Genomic DNA, 16,993 nt, shown 5'->3' with positions numbered 1-16,993 from the left:
AATTATGTTATGAGGAATCGAGGTTGGCGATAGATCACGAAATTTGATGCATTTCATTAATACAACACGTAGTCGGTAGTTCATTCTACGATTTAGCATGCGCTGTAATGAAATGGAAAGGCGTCTACATGCATGCGACGTGGGATATTTGGAAGCTATTGTTTTCCAATCACTTTCGTAGAATTATGGCGTCATCCACCTTGTTATATACCACAGCAGGTGGATGTAAACAGGTGTGAACGACAGCATACAAACACAGTTTGATAATACAATGTATCCATTATAAACTATGGTCCATTCCTTCCCGTACAAGTACCTCATTACGAACGAAATACCATATACCTCTAAAATACTGAAAAGGTATACAATAATTAGGTACTTTACTAGGGGTGCTTGCAAGCGACGGGTGTATATGAAATGAACGTATATACTTACTTGAAGTATGAGTGCCCACTAACAGTTACAAGAATATATCGCTTATTGCTGTTGGTTCCATGTCTCTATCTACCAAAGATACTGTTCCATATGACAAAAGGTGTAATACTCCAAATTTGGTTCCAATGAAGAGAATTGATGTTCTGGTCTCCTCGGGGATGAAGAATATTGCTCATATCATGGTCTGATCAGAGCATTTATGATGAAAATATCAGAGATTCAACGAGAGCAATTTCAAACCGATGACACTGTGTGAGATTATACAGCGGAGTGGCGCGGTGCGGCGACATGAAATGCTGGAGCATATCGTTGCGATGCATGCATGGGGGGCCCCTACCATACAGTGTGTGTGGCGTGCTGAGAAAAGCTTCTCGCTACCACGTCATACATATTCATGAGGTTGCTTTTATGCAGGGTGCTCTGTGCACTAGTAGCTTCAGCGAACGATTAAAGACGCAGCATGTTCAGATGCAGTAGACGGGCTGTGTGTTCGGCAGTGGACGTCTGGCTCGACCCGTACTTATTCGTCACTAATAATTGACGGCGTTTAGTGCATTTGTTTTTGGAGCTGTATGTTAGTTAACCTTTAATGGTCGCCCCAAGATGACAGCGTGTTTCACTACAGCATTGACTCTCACTCGATATGCAAATCAAACGCCGGGAATAATTCGATGGCGAACAGATAAAGTGTACATGATTTGCTTCTATTCGCTGCGCATAGCTGATGCTGATTATAAGCAACGGCAGTACCTGGCTCTCTAAAGGGAAGGTCCTAGTATTTATATAATATAATTGAATAAACGCGTATATTCATAGCTAGACAAATCAATCGCACAATGTTTTAGTAACGAAGTGAAATATTTACCTCGCTTACGTAGACGGTAGATTTGATAATATTGTGTTTCCGCGGCTTCGAATTTATAAGTAGATAGTATTACATTTTGGAGGGAAATAAAACAAGCATCTATATATTTCGAACCCTCGTCTTCTAAAAAATACACACCCATTTCATTCAGTTATCTATTGGTACACACATGTAAATTTCTTTTTTTCGCCAATCAAAACAATTTAGCTAGCATAATCACCGTAGTTCTGACTTTGATGACAAATTGAACAAAAATGGAGCTCTCAGATAAAAATTATAAAAAAAACGTTTTTGACGCCATGTAATTGAAATCAAGCGAAAACATTTCACTTCGAAATGAAGAACTCTGACATTCCTTTGTTGATTCATAATATAAAATGTTACATATTGTATATTGTTGCGTTTTTACCTAACCGCAGAATTTCAAGGAATCTGCTTTTTTCCCCTTAAAATCTGTATCAACTAAAAATTATTCCATGTGAAGTGCATAACCTTTCAATGCACATGTATGTCCCTTATTATGCGAAATTAAGTAAAATGCCCTTTCTCTAGTTCTGTTGATATGAAAGAAAATACGGGTTTTGTCCTTTGCGGGGGTTCTCATTTTTTTATATTTATTAATCGAATTCTAGCTATATAATTTCTGTACTTAAATTGTCTTATAGCACATCATATTCAAACCAACGTACTAACTGCCCAAACGTACGTAGCGATTCTACATGACATGTTCATTGTATTTTTTAATTGTATGTTCATCCTGGTTTTTGTAACTATATAATCATTTGAATTATTTGTTAACCTTGTATTGTGCAGTGTATTCACACAATAGGCTAGGGTTAAATGTTTATTTTTATATTCTTCCTGTTGCCTTATTCAAAAAATAAAGAACATGACATTTAAATCATATTAGAAAGTGACCCACTTATATTTTCTTAAGTGAAGCTATATTCCCACTTTGCTTCAAACTATTATGCCAACTGAACAGACGGTTAAATACAAATTAACACTTTTCATTTCATCACTATCATTAATTCCAATGTAATCCTCTCTTTTTTCTTAATTATACAAATTTATTTAAAAACCATGATAATATTTGGTCATCTTTTGAAAAAAAAAGATGTTGAAATAAGATAAAAGATAAATGATTATTTTACATTTAACAAGACATTGACAAAACTCTTGAAATATGTCATGTACAGAAGGTGTGATTATCATCACAGTAAAAACTCCTCTTTTACCATAGATGGTAGAAAACATTATTGATTTGTTTTGGATTAGATATCAAGACTTCTTCATGTTAATGTCGGGGTTCGGTATAGACGTGAATAAATTGTCACGGAATGAAAAAACCCACATATGTTCGAAGTACGAATAATGACCTCTGCCAAAGAAAAATTAGTAGAAAAGCTTTGTAATAATGAAAAAAGAAACTTGGTGAAATAGTCCCGACCTACATGAATAATTTCTGTATTTCTACTTAAAATCGATTCAAACAATGATGTGATTCCTTGCAAACAACATTTTCAAAAACAGCATTCAAAATCACTTAAAGTGAGCTCGTGACTGGACAATCTTAATATGGGTTAAACGGTCAATTCGAGTTGATTTATGAAGTGTTTCGGCGGAGGAATTGATTGGAAGATTGTAGAAGGACAGGGAGGATTATGTAATGTTTAACCAGCTGGGCAATAGTACAATAATAAGTAGTACTATGTTATCACGCTGTACTAGAGGGCGATTCATAGCATATTGTTATGGTTTGTTGTGTTATCTCTTAAGAGTCTTTTGATGCGACAGCCATAAGAACTTTCGCTCTTTCCACTCGTTACATATATACACATCTTATAATGGTATCCACATGCTACAAATCACGCCTTGTATTAATTGCCGAAGTAAGGTAGGCATCTCTAAGCTCTACTTGAATTTCAATTCCCCCAAATCTTGTAAATATCCGATTCTTATATTATATTTTTTTAATTATATTTCACTATATTTATTTATCATATTTATTATCATTATCAATAATGATAATAACAATATTAATAATACTAATAATTACTAGAAGTAGAAGTAGTTGTAGAATCATTATTATTATTAATATCATCATTGTCTTCCTTATCATTACATTCATTATTACAAACATGAGGTTCCATCTTCCAATGCTGTCTGTAGCTATCACATCTAATAATATATCACCAAATCCAAACTTCTCGCATTGACATCATCGATAATATATGTCAAATAGCATTCCTGTACGCTATTTTCGACAGCTTACTGGCCATGTAGTCTTGTCAGGGAAGTGATGGGAAGAAATGGTCACGACTTGGCACTTTAAGCCTTCTCGAATTACATCGGTCCCGCAGAAAGGCAAGTTTACACAAATCACCCATCAACCGCGTGTTAAAGTATACAATGATACTCAGGAAGATGTGTGGAGCCGCGAAGAGAGCGAAGTCAAATCGAGGCGAGAACTGAGATTAGCTGAATTACATTTCGCTTTTCTAGAACTCTGTCAAATAGAACCATGTCGGCTCTTCGTTATTAGCACGCTTCGAGAACCCCCCCCCCCCACTTTCCCCCTCTCTCTCTCTCCCTCCCTCTCTTTCTCTCTCCCTCTCTCTCTTTCTTATTTCCCGCTGTCTCTGTCTGTCGTTTATTTTCTCGGTCTCCCTCACTCTCTCACCCACTCTATCCTCCTCTATATTTTATTGTCTGTCATTCTGTCTGTCTCTGTCTCTGTCTGCCCCCCTCACCCCCCCCCCCCCTCTCTCTCTCTCTCTCTATGTCTGACTGTCTGTCTGTCACGCCGTCTATGTTTCTTTCTCATCTCTCCCCCCCCCCCCTCTCTCTCTCTCTCTCTCTATATATATATATATTATGTACAGTCTATATACGTCTCTCTTTCCCTTCTTATCTCTCTTCTCTTTCCTAGGTCCGAGCCCATGTGAGGTGCTATGGCAGCCTCTAGCACTGTAGATAGTGAGGGTTTTTTGTTGACTACGGCAGATTACACGCTCGTGTCTGGGTGTATACGAACGTAATGTGACAAAGGCGGTTACTCCCCAGGGTACAACGTCATCAAACACTCTACCACTACACTGACGTGTATGGAATGGTCAATCTCTACATCTCGCATGGCACCGCACATGCGTTATACTAGCTTCACAGTGGCGCTTGCCTGCCTCTCTTCAGCGGTAGATGTGAACGTACACCAGTCTCTTGGTTAACGGGTTTCTCTATAAGAGGTGGGTACGTGTGAATAAATCTAGCATCTCGTCTGTCTCGTCTGGTTGCCATATGATATTTCTACTACGGGACAATTGCAACATGATTTATCACATGATCACTCAGCTTTCGAGCGTTGAACTCGATTTTCCCAAACTAATGCCCTTATGCGTGCAATCTGCAATGAGATACCTTACCGTCTAAACCTTTTTTTTCCTCCAAATCAGCTTGTAATTATGCTAAATAAGCCACACCTCAAATTCACACAAAAACAATGACATACTTTGACCTGTTTACCAAAGACAAATTACAATTTATAAGCCATCAAACTGAAATGTGTTATGCTGACCGGTAACAGATTAGTAATATATTTCAGCCCCCACTTTCCATAATTGTTTTGTGGTCAAGCGTTTCCATTTGGCTATCAATCATATATATCAACTATGGTTATGGTCAATTTACCATAATGGCCAATTTGCCATATGCCATAACAAATATTTTTTTTGCCATTAAAGTGACGATTGGCTAGTTTTATTATCTGACTACAAATATAATGATGCATGCCCTTGTCATATCGGACAGACTCGTCCACTAAAAACTCGCAACGCTCTCAAAGTCGACCCAGGGTACCCTCGGTCGAGGGACCAAAAGGGGTTAATTGCGATTGAAAGTTATATCGGAATAGGAACAGGTGGTTGATGACGGTTGGTATTCATTGATATTACTTGCCAAATAAAAGAACCATAGTGACACCTTGTCAGGTGCAGGTGCATTTACAAGATTCTTTGAATAGGAACAATTGACTCGACTGGATGCTACGGTATGCATGTTTATATAAGGCGGCCATTTTTCATTGCTGCGCATGTCTTTCATAAATTTCTGATCAGATTTATTATTCTTGTGTTTTTTCCTTCGAATAGTAGCTTGAATGTTAAAGTTTCTTTTATCAATATAAGCAGCTTCGGTAAAATCCAGACGAGTTGCTTCACAAGAAGGTTATCAATAATTATTAAAAGCTTCGTTCAAACGAGTAAAGTTGTTCACAAGCAGTTTATCAATGGACTGTAGAGGCAGTGAAAGAAGCTTTTTGGTGGACGCGTGATGAACAAATCTTACAGCTCATTATCAAGATGGTAGGAAATAACACCCTGCTATATTGTACATATACCTCAATACCTACTGAGAAGTAGAGTTAGTGTCGGGTTTTTAAAATACTTTTAATGAGTTTTAGATGGATTTTCATGTAAATATTACACTTTCACAGAAAAAAAAAGCTTGAATGCTTTTTTTCCTTCCATTTGTTTATTCGAGATAGCTTCAAAATGCGTAATACATGGAAGGATACATCATAGAAAATTGTGATATATTATGTTGTTGAATAATATTACTTCAGAAATAACCAATCTTATTCTACGTCTCTTATTATACAGGGCACGTTCCTTCTGTATTGTTTCCTCCAATTTTCGACTGTCTCCTCGACTGAATATCATAAATCCTTTATCAACTACGATTCAATGCATATCAATGAGATGCGAAGAAAACAAAGCTGATTTCAATTATTGTTTTCTGTCACATACTGACTATACTAACATCATATCGTAATAAGCTCTGTGAAATTGTTTTTTTTAGAAGAATAAAGAAGAAAAACCTGGATTATCCGACGCTAATCAATTTCTGCGCAGGCCACTGTTCCATAATTACAAAATGCGTTATAACTGTTTATTTTCGGTTACTTAGTACCTGGTTGAGAATATCCTTAAGCCCAGCAAATTCTTACAATCCTCCTTTCAACCTGGATGTAGTCTTTGCGACACGCCCACATCTCTCTATCCCCATGGCATCGACACGCCCCCATCTGACTATCCCCATGGTATCGACACGTCTCCTCTCACATACTCGATCCATTCTGTACCTCCTTGTGTTACACTTTAATGTTCCGTGATCCGCACAAAACAAGAGCGGAATAATTATCTTGGTCATGATGCTGCTGCTAGTGTGGTATGCGCCTCACGTATGGCGTCCTCATAAAATGTTTTCTTGTGCGTTATTCATGAACAAAAATCTTACAAAGAAATATATTTGTGCAACCTACATCACTGACATGAAGCTACATACTATTTTGTTTTAAAAATGTTTGGGATAGTTTGATGAGCTCGCAACTTTTTATGATCTATGATCTCTTTTATGTTACTCTGATTGTCATTTCATTATGCAGTTTCCTTTGAACTACTATGGCTCATTTCTCGTGCATATATGAATTATGAGTCAATAGGCTTACTGCGAATCATCAGGTCATCGCGTCGAATCTGGTGGTCGCTTAAAACGAACTTTTTTTAAAAGATGCCCCTTTATCGAGAAAAATCGGGGAAATAAACCACTCTCATCTACAGATTGTCTGGTCCAAAATACTACCCGACACTTTGTGAGAACCCTACGGCAATTTTACGAAAGGTCGCGTCCATAACGTGCATCTTCACATGAACTTGATTCGAAGTTAGCCGAGTCATTATTAATCAATAAAGTAGGAAAGTGTAATCGATGGCAAATAATCAATACAATATTTCATTAACTCATCAGTCATTGCAAATACTTTTGAAAAAATAAACTTGAGATAACATCGATAGCCTTGTGCGGACAGCAAAGCAATTAAAAAATATATAACATACATTCATAGAACTATACATCGTTACGTAAAAGAACAGAATACATGTATAAACATTGGTACAACAATTGCTTGTCAGGTTGCCAAAAAGGAAGTAACCCTTATAAGTCCACAAATAATTTATTTTTTGAAAGTCAACATAAATATTCGTTTTTATATTACTATAGTATTAGCCTTGAGGATTAGAAAGCGTTGGAATTCTTTGTTTACTTTCATATGGGATAGCGTCCACTATCATGCCGTAATTATATCATACACATTACATGAAAAACCTGTTTACCTTGAATTGGCAGGAAGGTTCCAATAAAGGACCTATTCACTTTTCTTATTACATCATCTTCATGTCAAAATATAGACAACATTGCTTTTATCAGCACATTATAGCTACTATTTTACCCTTTTCACGTTTACCCGGTCAGTCAAATTTCTATCATCGGTACATTTCTGAGTGGAATATCAATTTGCAAAGTCTGCTAATGACAGGCCGTTTGAAATGAGCAAATATGGCTGAGCAAGATAGGGATATTTGACAACCAAAGAAATCGATATGTTGTACAATAGGGCCCTTCCCCTTCTATTGTTTATTTATGTCAATATTTTCCCTGCCCCATTTTACAGTTGATCGATCGAGTTCGGAAGAGAAGGTTTAATTAGGTCGAGACTTTAATAGCAAGAGTCTGATAGACTAGGAGATAATTCAAAAGTTAGATATTACTACCACAAACTGATTTTCAAGTAACACACGCACACACACGCACATTTGTAAGTTTGTTTTTGAACAATGAATTAGTCTTTCCGTATAATAGTACAGATATAATGACAGCTACATGTATAAGAGGGATGGTTGTTTTTGTCCTCTATTTTGATTTTTATTTTGATCCTCTATGAATATTTACACACTATTGTATAAAGAATGCATTAAGAAATTATGATTAAATAATCAATAGCTAAGTTATTCGTGCGCAAAATATATTTTATATAATCTTTAAATAGAGCATTAAATAATATATCTGTGACTGTAAACAATCATTTTTTTTTAAAGAGAGAATCAGACAAAGTGTTACAATAGCCAGGTAAAATGTCTCAAATGTATTCAATCATTAAATCCAGCTAATCACTATCTATCTATCTATCTATCAGGCTATAGTACATCCAGACGTTGGACAAAGCCCTCTTCATAACATTCCCATTCTCTTCTGTCTCTAGCTGTCCTAGTCCAAGCGGCCGTTCCCGTGTATGATGTTAGGTCATCTCTCCATCTTCTCTTCTGCCTTCCTCTTCTTCTCTTTCCCATCCTTGGTTGCCATTCTGTAGCTAATCACTACACGATCGCAACTATTTAAAAAAAATCAACTCAAGGGCAATTTCAATACCCTATTGTTATGTCTCATAAAAATCATGTTCGTTTCATGTAACCCCTGATTGTCATGTTCACACATATCAATATATATGACACACAAGGCCATTCAAATTGCCTTGCTGATTTTTAGAAAGTAGTTGTCATCCCGTTTCACCTAAAAGTGCATGGATCATTAACTCTACAGGGACATTGCTTCCGTGCAATGTTCCAGGAATGTAACACTCTGCATATCAGATGGATATAAGGTGAACATAAGGTCACCGAGCTCCCTGGATGATGTTAAAGATCGTATCAGTAAGGAAGAACTACATGTTAAATTCGGATAAGCAGTTTCTTAAGGGGAAAGAAAGGGGGCAGTCCGCCATCCCCTGGCTAGAGTAATATCTTACTTTTTATTACATTATCGCATAGTAAATAATCATCAATCGCTGTTAAAACTGGAATCACTATTGGCTCGGATGTCTCTCTCACTCCCACCTACCCCTCCCTACGCCAAGCTCCAGATACGCCACTGACTAAAATCGTAGTTCCCTCACGCATTCGTTTGGGGTTAATATACAAAATTGAAAAAAGGGTAAGGAAATGTTTAAGCATTTTTCAGTATGCATGATGAGAAAGAATTTAACACCAATATGTACAGCATAAAACGTCACTTTACGCATAGTCTACTTGTATCGGCAAACATTCATTCAAAGTTTGACTTTATTTCTGCTGTCATCTCTGAATGCGCCTTGAAACTGTGATTTATCTTGTAAAGGATTCACAGGTTGTAATATATTCCAGGATGTAGTCTAAATAAAACCTTGCCAACAAACTGCATTCATGTATGTTTACAGCAAACTAAAAGAACTCAACGTGCAGCTAGAGGAAATAGGGCCTACGAGGCCTGGCGCCAGGGACCAAAAGAAATGGTGAATATTTCATAGCGCTTGTCTTCCTCACACCCCGCAGAAACATAGCAATGGGACTAAGCATACGAAAGAAGGGGGAAAACTTGCAGCGCCATTTGTTGTATGAATCATGAGGTAGGGTCGACTGGTTCACACTCTGTCAGTGGCAAAGAGCGTCCCTATAAGATCCGAAGGAGTCAGAATGGATCCCTGGGGACGGTAGGGGAGGGGGGGGGTTGAGTGACACGCATTTCTGCTTCGAATTTCACGCAAGATGGCTTAGGATGGTGGAATATGAATAATGAGCTAAACATGTATCATCCTATGATCTGTATAGGCAAAACATGCATAATGTTCCACACATTATCTTAAAACTTGCACAACAATATCTAAGAAACCTTCATCTTCTGTGGTTGAACGAGTAAATACCGACTTGATAATATATACGAAACGTAACATTTCAATTAAAGTCAGTTTCAATCTATATCTATCTATTCACATGTAATATCGACATTTTTATTTTCAGATATCTGAATTTTAGAAGTACCGAGCATTATAATCGATTTTTTCAAATTTGTTATTTAATATTGAAAGACCAAAGACTTTTAAATAAAAACATAAACTTATAAGATTCAGATAGACAATAATATACATGCAATTTGTGAATAACTACAAGCAGTAAACCCAAACATAAAATTATGTACGATGGCAAAATTCAGAACGTTAAGATTAAAATATTCAATGCACATAGAATTTCAATAATTTAAATTACTATGGTTCGGTATGAACGAGTGTAAAGCATATTTCACGCTTTTTTTGTTTCAAAGAGCAACCCTTTAAAAGCGAAAGTGCCAGATTGCTAATTAGACGCGAAAGCCAAACAAGCAATATCTCTAATCAGCTTTTGAAATCGAGTCTTAAGATTACGTAATCAGAGAGAGGGCAGGGTTGTGTATTCTTCTCTACTAATAAAACCAATTTAAACTTTTAATTAGATGAAGTAAAAGCATGTTCTACATCACGGGAGTGCATCTAGCTCATGTTTATAGTGGTACGCAAATCCGGATGCCCTCTCGAGTAACAGACGAAGAGCCTTATCGATCTGATTCAGCGTGCCTAATGATTTTTGTTGCGAGCATTTTTGTTACAAACAATTCGGCAGCATGCAAAAACGCATTACTGGAAACCTTCATTTTGAATAAGTGCATTTTGAATTAAGGTGTTATGGGAACAAATAACGATTTGTAAATTTGGCGTAAATGTTTACATAATAATATACTAATGCATCTTGACAGCAATTATTTTGGCAATATGATTTAGTTCTAACGTATTTGCGAAATACTTATAATAAACTATTGTATAATTTGTCAAAGATTAATTGAATTTCACAATAATCTCATATCCGTGGTGGACTTTTGTTTTACTAAATTCCTTTTCTTCATTATTTACTGTCTTGATACAAAGACGCAGATAGTAACATACTGAAAGGTGATTCGGATACACTTTAAACAAATATAGCTTTACCCCCTCCCCTTTCTCTTTCTTTCTTTCTTTCTTTCTTTCTTTCTTTCTCTCTCTCTCTCTCTCTCTCTCTTACCCCCTTTTCTCTATTTCTTCCTCCCTCTCTCTCTCTCTCCCTTTCTTTCTTTCTTTCTTTCATTGTTTCTCTCTCTCTCTCTCTCTCCCTCCCCCATCTCTCGCTCTGTTTCTAGTCCTTTCCACCCCTGCCCGTCAGAGTCGAGTTCATTCCCAGTGTCAGGACCTCTATGATTCCTGTTAAGCCCTCCGATTGTTAGTCACTCTCCTAGATTGATCTCAAGCCAGCATGCATCAGGGTGGAACGCGTCTTCCCATCATTAATCCAACCCCCTCTGCTAGAGGCATGGCCATGTCCATAATTACAACCACATAAATTAATCGATTTTGCCTCAGATCCGAGCGGCAGCTGTGTGCGTAACTGCGTAGGACACTCAATGGATAGTCCAATGTTATATCCACAATGAAAGTACGGCCTGTTACCATTGCACATCTTTCATCAAAGCCCAACGCCTCTGCTAGCGCAACTATTAAGAACAATAATATCAAAGACTGTCTCCACTGCAGGTATGGACTACCAGCAACAATACTTTTCAATATAACTTTATTTTTCATATAAGTTTTAAAATACATACTGGTAGAGTTGTATTTTTGGATTGTAAAGGGATATAATTCGAAAACTATGTTCTGCATCCACTACATATGCATTAATCATAATATGTTGCTTGCATTTTAGAATGCATTGGATTCAAAATGGAACCCCACCGTGAAATGAAGATTGGCAAAAATTAGTCGGTAATACAGGGGAATTTAAATTCAAGATTGATTTAAAGATAAACTTGAGTTCTGGTAAATATAGAACATAAATTCTCATAAAATCCAACGAAACGTACACTAAATGTTGGTAGAAAATGTAAAGTGGCTAAGCATAGAAAGATAAGGAAATCCGGGTAAGTTGGCCTGACACCATGTGCCTAACCTGTCTTCATCAGCTTGAGTTTTCAAATGGGAGTTGTGCTTTTATCGAAGCTGATGCCCAGTAAGTTTTTGAGCGTTTGTTTTTATTTCACTGGTTCAAACAACCAATGTACTGCTGGATAAACAATCCAGAATAAATCACAACTTTCTCACAAAATACCACTCCCATGTCAGGGAACAACATTAGCTTTAAGCGTTTCTCAGTTGATCGCATTTTTTTCAACATTCAAAAAATGTTATGAAAATATTTTAAAATTAAATACTAGGGAATTGGAGAACAAGTTGAACGTGTAATTCGTGGGTACGGCAGTTCTATGGCCCCATTAATGTTTGTTTATGGATTGATAACATGATACAGGTACATATAATCTAATAGGACAAACACCAACCATCACTATTTTAATTGATTCGAGTTTAAAGACAAATTACTGATATTGCAATTGCATTATGAAAAAAAAACTTTATAGAAGCTTTGAAAGGTAGATTTTGTAGTACTGAACAATTACTGAGTTTTGTTATGATTGTTAGAAAGGAGAGTTGCGGGGGAGGATTGCTTGAAATCACGAATACGATAAAAAGCAATTAAAGCCCCACTGTCCTACTTGTTGCTACTTGCTCCCTCTATATAGAAAACTTCCCCAATCGGTGCCTGTTGGTCCCCCATGATCCTCTTTTTCTTATGTTAGTTGAGAGCTGAGTTAATGAGATAGCCACCTGTCAGTGACCTCGCTGTGTGGTCTAATCCCTTCTGGCCCAGTAGGGTTGACGGTCTTTAAATTTAGTTCACAGTCATTTCCAGTCATAACTAATTAAAACATTTCAAGCGCAGTCCTTTACATGAGACATTCCTACATTGTTCTACATACTGAACAAGAGCCCAAATCAATTTCATTTTTACGAGAACAGAACTTCCTCTTAAATCATCGTAATTATCGTCTCAATGTCTCAATAAAAGTCGATACTATGATTGCTAGGTATTAAAAGTGTGTACATGTATAAGAAATAAAGGGTTCGTAAAAAGCATGATAATTTAAGGGTATACCCGCACCTGTGTTCAATAATGAATTATCTCTCTATGTTTATGTTCAGAGAGACGCACCTTCACCATAGCAGCACGTACTCCAGCAGGATGGTGCAAACAATATCTTCGAAGTAAATAGTGTATGTTAGCCATTTGGTGGTTAAGTTCCCATTTTAGGTGTATCAATGAAATAAAACAATAAATGGATTATTTGATATATTCATTACATATTTATTGATAGGGTAGCCCATTCAACACATGTTGGTCTTCCATTGGGCCCTGCACGTACAATCACGAGTGAAACCAAACAATACAAATAAACAAAACAAATACATTTGAAAGTAACATAATACTCCAGACAGCTATGTGGAAATTGTCTTTAAAATACGAATATATTTTATGAATACTGCCAGTGCCAATTGGATGAACAAGAGAATGAAGAACACGGAATGATTATCACTACATTTGCTATGCTTTGTGTGATAAAAGTTTAAGCTATTTGTTAACAGCTAGTCCCTGCCTGATGTCGTTACATTATCAGTCTAATTGAAAGTGTATTAATTCTGGATTGGTCACAAGTACAATTACATCTCCATTAATAAACAGTGCACCTGATAACATTTGTCAGAACTACTGTTAAATGAAGTAAGGTAAAGGAATGAATCGAATGATTGGACAAACACAGCTCCAAGGTGACGACTACTGACGGGAAGATGGGGGTAAGAACACACTAACAGACCATTGGCAGTGTAAGATGAATGTAATATTCATTAACGCTCGTTCATTTCACAAATCTGATTTACACACCTGAGAGGTTTGACGTAAATCATATTAAGGTATTAGGGTTTGTCAGACGTCTGGATCATTTAATTTTGAACGTTGTGTCCTGTAAGAACATGAGCTCAGCAGCCGTTGTAATTGTTCCATGTTTTTGTCTCCTTTCATCAAAACAAATTTATTCTCTGTAGGCCTACGTTAGCTTCAATCAATTGGCGACTTGACTCTTGGTGCATCGGTTGATTGCGATGTTCTAAGATGCTATGTGAGTATGCTTGCATGGACAAGCACTATCCGTCTAAATTTATTTCAGTTTAATAATTCATGTCATCTTTTGTTAGCTCACTCTGTCTACCTCTCGATCTGTTGTTGTTGTTGTTGTGTTTAGTGTAATTATTGCTGCTGTTCTTTTTTCATTTTCATTTTTTGTTTTAGAATAGAAAAGATCGACTTACAGAGGAAGGAATCCATCATAGATAAAGACAATAGAACGCATATTTTTTTTTTTTTATGTCGTTGCATAATTATCACTCTACAGCTCGGCTGAAACCATTTTCGTTGATGGTTTTACAGAGATAAGCAGCTTTTACCTTGTTCGTCAAATTAAGATCAATTATGATATTGCCTCATTCATTTGAAATAAAGAAAGAACGAGAGGGAATTTACAATAGAAGAATGTGAGTGAGCAGACTATTGAAAGGTAATACGATGACAAAGTAAGTACGGTACTAGGTAATAACGAGGACACGGATAATGGACCAACATTCAATGGGAGTGGTTATGACAGAGGCATAAAGAAAGTGACAGACTGAGAAGAAGAAAAAATATGAGAAATAAAGCTGTACAAAGTATAGTGAGACGGTCGGCCTATTTCAAAATAAATGAGAGACATATTTATAAAGAAAATCAGAGACAGAGTGTAATAAAAGCAGAAACCCAAGGATAAAAATAAAATGTTTGGAAAAGAGAGAGAGAGAGAGAGCGAGAAGGGGTGACGTAAAAAGAATGAAAGGTAGAAATAAAGGGTGAAAGTACAATAGAGGGAATTGGAATATGTATAGACTGCACATAGAGAGAAAGAGAAACAGGATAGAAAGAGAGATTTGAAAAGCATATAGTGGAGATCCGTAAACTGATAAAAAAATGGAGGGTAAGAGATGAGAGGGTGAGAAGAAGAGGGGATGGATGAGAAGGTGAGAAGGTGTGAAGATAAAACCTTGCCCAAGCGATGAACTAGTCAAGATAGTAGTCAATAATTCAAAGTAAGTGAAGATAGAAGAAGGGGAATTGAGATTGGGAAGGAATTGCAACATTGAGCGAGGCCATCTGAAATGTGTCATCATCGATAAGGTGGCAACTGTGTTATTTCAGTTTTAATATGTTTTAGAAAGGTTTTTTCAAAGGTGATCTGGGTCTAGGTCCACGTTTAATCTGACGGTCCTAACAGGTTAAAGGTCATGGTGATATAGTAGTTCTGGAGGAGCCAAACGTCAAAATGGAGACTGGTTGTTTGCTTACAGTGGTCAACACCAAGTATAGAATTAAAGGAACGAAAGAGATAAAGAAAGTGACCGTTAATGAAATAGTTTTTTGCCATTCCAATTTTGTCTTTATCTCATGAATACTTAAACAAAGAGATGCTTTAAGCCTATAGTGTACACAAGATATTTCAAAGTATTGGTTTGTAGATTGCATGGGGTGTCTCAGTCTTTTTTTTTTACATAAGCATATACTCAATTAGATGTGTCGTAAAACCAATAGATACGATCAAGTGTTATAGCATATTATGCAAGTTTATATGACATCATATTGTCGTTGTTCATTTTTGTGTGTATTTTCTTGTGTACTTATATCTTTTCTTCTCCATGCGCCTCGAACACATTATTCATGTGGAGTTGGCGCAGTACAAATACTCTGTATTATTATTATTATTATTATAAGCAATTACATTAAATAAACGGTGATCAATATTGCGACTTGAATGCCTGCAAAAAAATATCATGTAAGTGGAGGCAATATCAGTTACGTTTTCGTACATGAAAAATCACTGAAACAATATGGCCCTAATTCACAAAGGAGGTTTGTCGACAAACCTTGGTTTTCGTACGTCATATGACGCGTTTTACGCGTTTTTTACAAACCTGGTTTGTAAAGAACAAAAGGAGGTTTGGCGAAACAAAAGGAGGTTTGAGCTCAAACCTTGGTCTGAGCTCAAACCTTGCTTTGTGAATTCGGGCCTATATCTGTCTTTGTTTGTAGAATGTTCTGGCCTAAGTTGACCTCTGAAGTAGTTTGACTACAGCTTTATGCTGGTGTATTTGGCGCCGAATAGTACAGCATTTGGCAAACTGGAACGTTAACGATTTCATGTGATACAACATTTAAACGTAGGACATTTTGAGTATGAGATACACATTGTAGGGGTTGTATGCCTTGTTTAATATTTGGAAACCAATATCAATACTCTAAAGAAAATCGAACTGTATTTTTGAAACATCACATCTATCCTAATTTTAGGAAATGTACCTGTTTCCCTCTTATCAGCTAGGTATGTTTCGTGTTTTAGTGGGCCATAAGTTTTTTTAATTTTCATTAATCCGTATTTTATCCTTGGATAATTATTTTCTCTCATTTAACTCTTTCTAACAGTTACGTTTTCCCATTTCTGATGTAGTTTCTTAATATACTCTTATAATAATAATAATAATAATAATAATAATAATAATAATAATAATAATAATAATAATAATAATAATAATAATAAAACGATGCTTATAAAAACGATTTCCATCGAAGTCTTTAAGCGCTATAACAAACAAAATACAATGACAAACAATTATATTAAACAAAAATAATTACTAACAAACCTACAAATTACAATTCATATGAAATATACATCAATGTGAACAGAGTAAGTTTATCATCATTAACATACATACCAGATCTACGTCCTAAAGTCATTTCGTCCATCTAAAGTGCACGTTCCATTTTCTTTTCTATATTAGTTTATACTGCTTTATATAAACAAAGATGCAATATCCTTCTTCATTCCAAATCTAGAATCTAGAATTCACGATGTAGAGTATTCAAATATTTTTTTGGGAAGTGAGCTATGCACTTATGCTTTAAACTGGTGGCACGATCTCACCAAAACAAAAATCAATATTGACAGAAGAATTTCCGTTCATAAAATACCCACACAAGCACTTTAAAATGTCCACAAATAATCTCAAACCCGACTGAC

At 36.2% G+C, this 16,993-nt stretch overlaps 1 protein-coding gene across 20 annotated transcripts in view; it reads right to left on the bottom strand.

Annotated features, from left to right (window-relative positions):
* Positions 1 to 16,993, bottom strand: part of LOC574743 (non L-type Cav channel) — a 189,830-nt gene that overhangs the window by 170,809 nt on the left and 2,028 nt on the right. For 5 of the 20 annotated variants that reach the window (XM_030997792.1, XM_030997799.1, XM_030997808.1 and 2 more), the window contains exon 1: positions 436 to 814. The exons of 1 other annotated variant lie outside the window; for it this stretch is intronic. The gene's annotated coding sequence lies outside the window, so the exon portion shown is untranslated. Of the gene's footprint in view, positions 1 to 435; positions 828 to 16,993 lie in introns of those variants that run through there. 14 more of the 20 variants (XM_030997798.1, XM_030997795.1, XM_030997797.1 and 11 more) reach the window with 10 other exon arrangements.

The sequence above is a fragment of the Strongylocentrotus purpuratus genome, unplaced genomic scaffold (assembly GCF_000002235.5).
Source record: "Strongylocentrotus purpuratus isolate Spur 01 unplaced genomic scaffold, Spur_5.0 spur5_scaffold_4, whole genome shotgun sequence".
Classification (NCBI taxonomy): domain Eukaryota; kingdom Metazoa; phylum Echinodermata; class Echinoidea; order Camarodonta; family Strongylocentrotidae; genus Strongylocentrotus; species Strongylocentrotus purpuratus.
The sequence above is the reverse complement of the archived record's forward strand: the minus strand, read 5'-3'. Positions and strand labels throughout refer to the sequence as shown.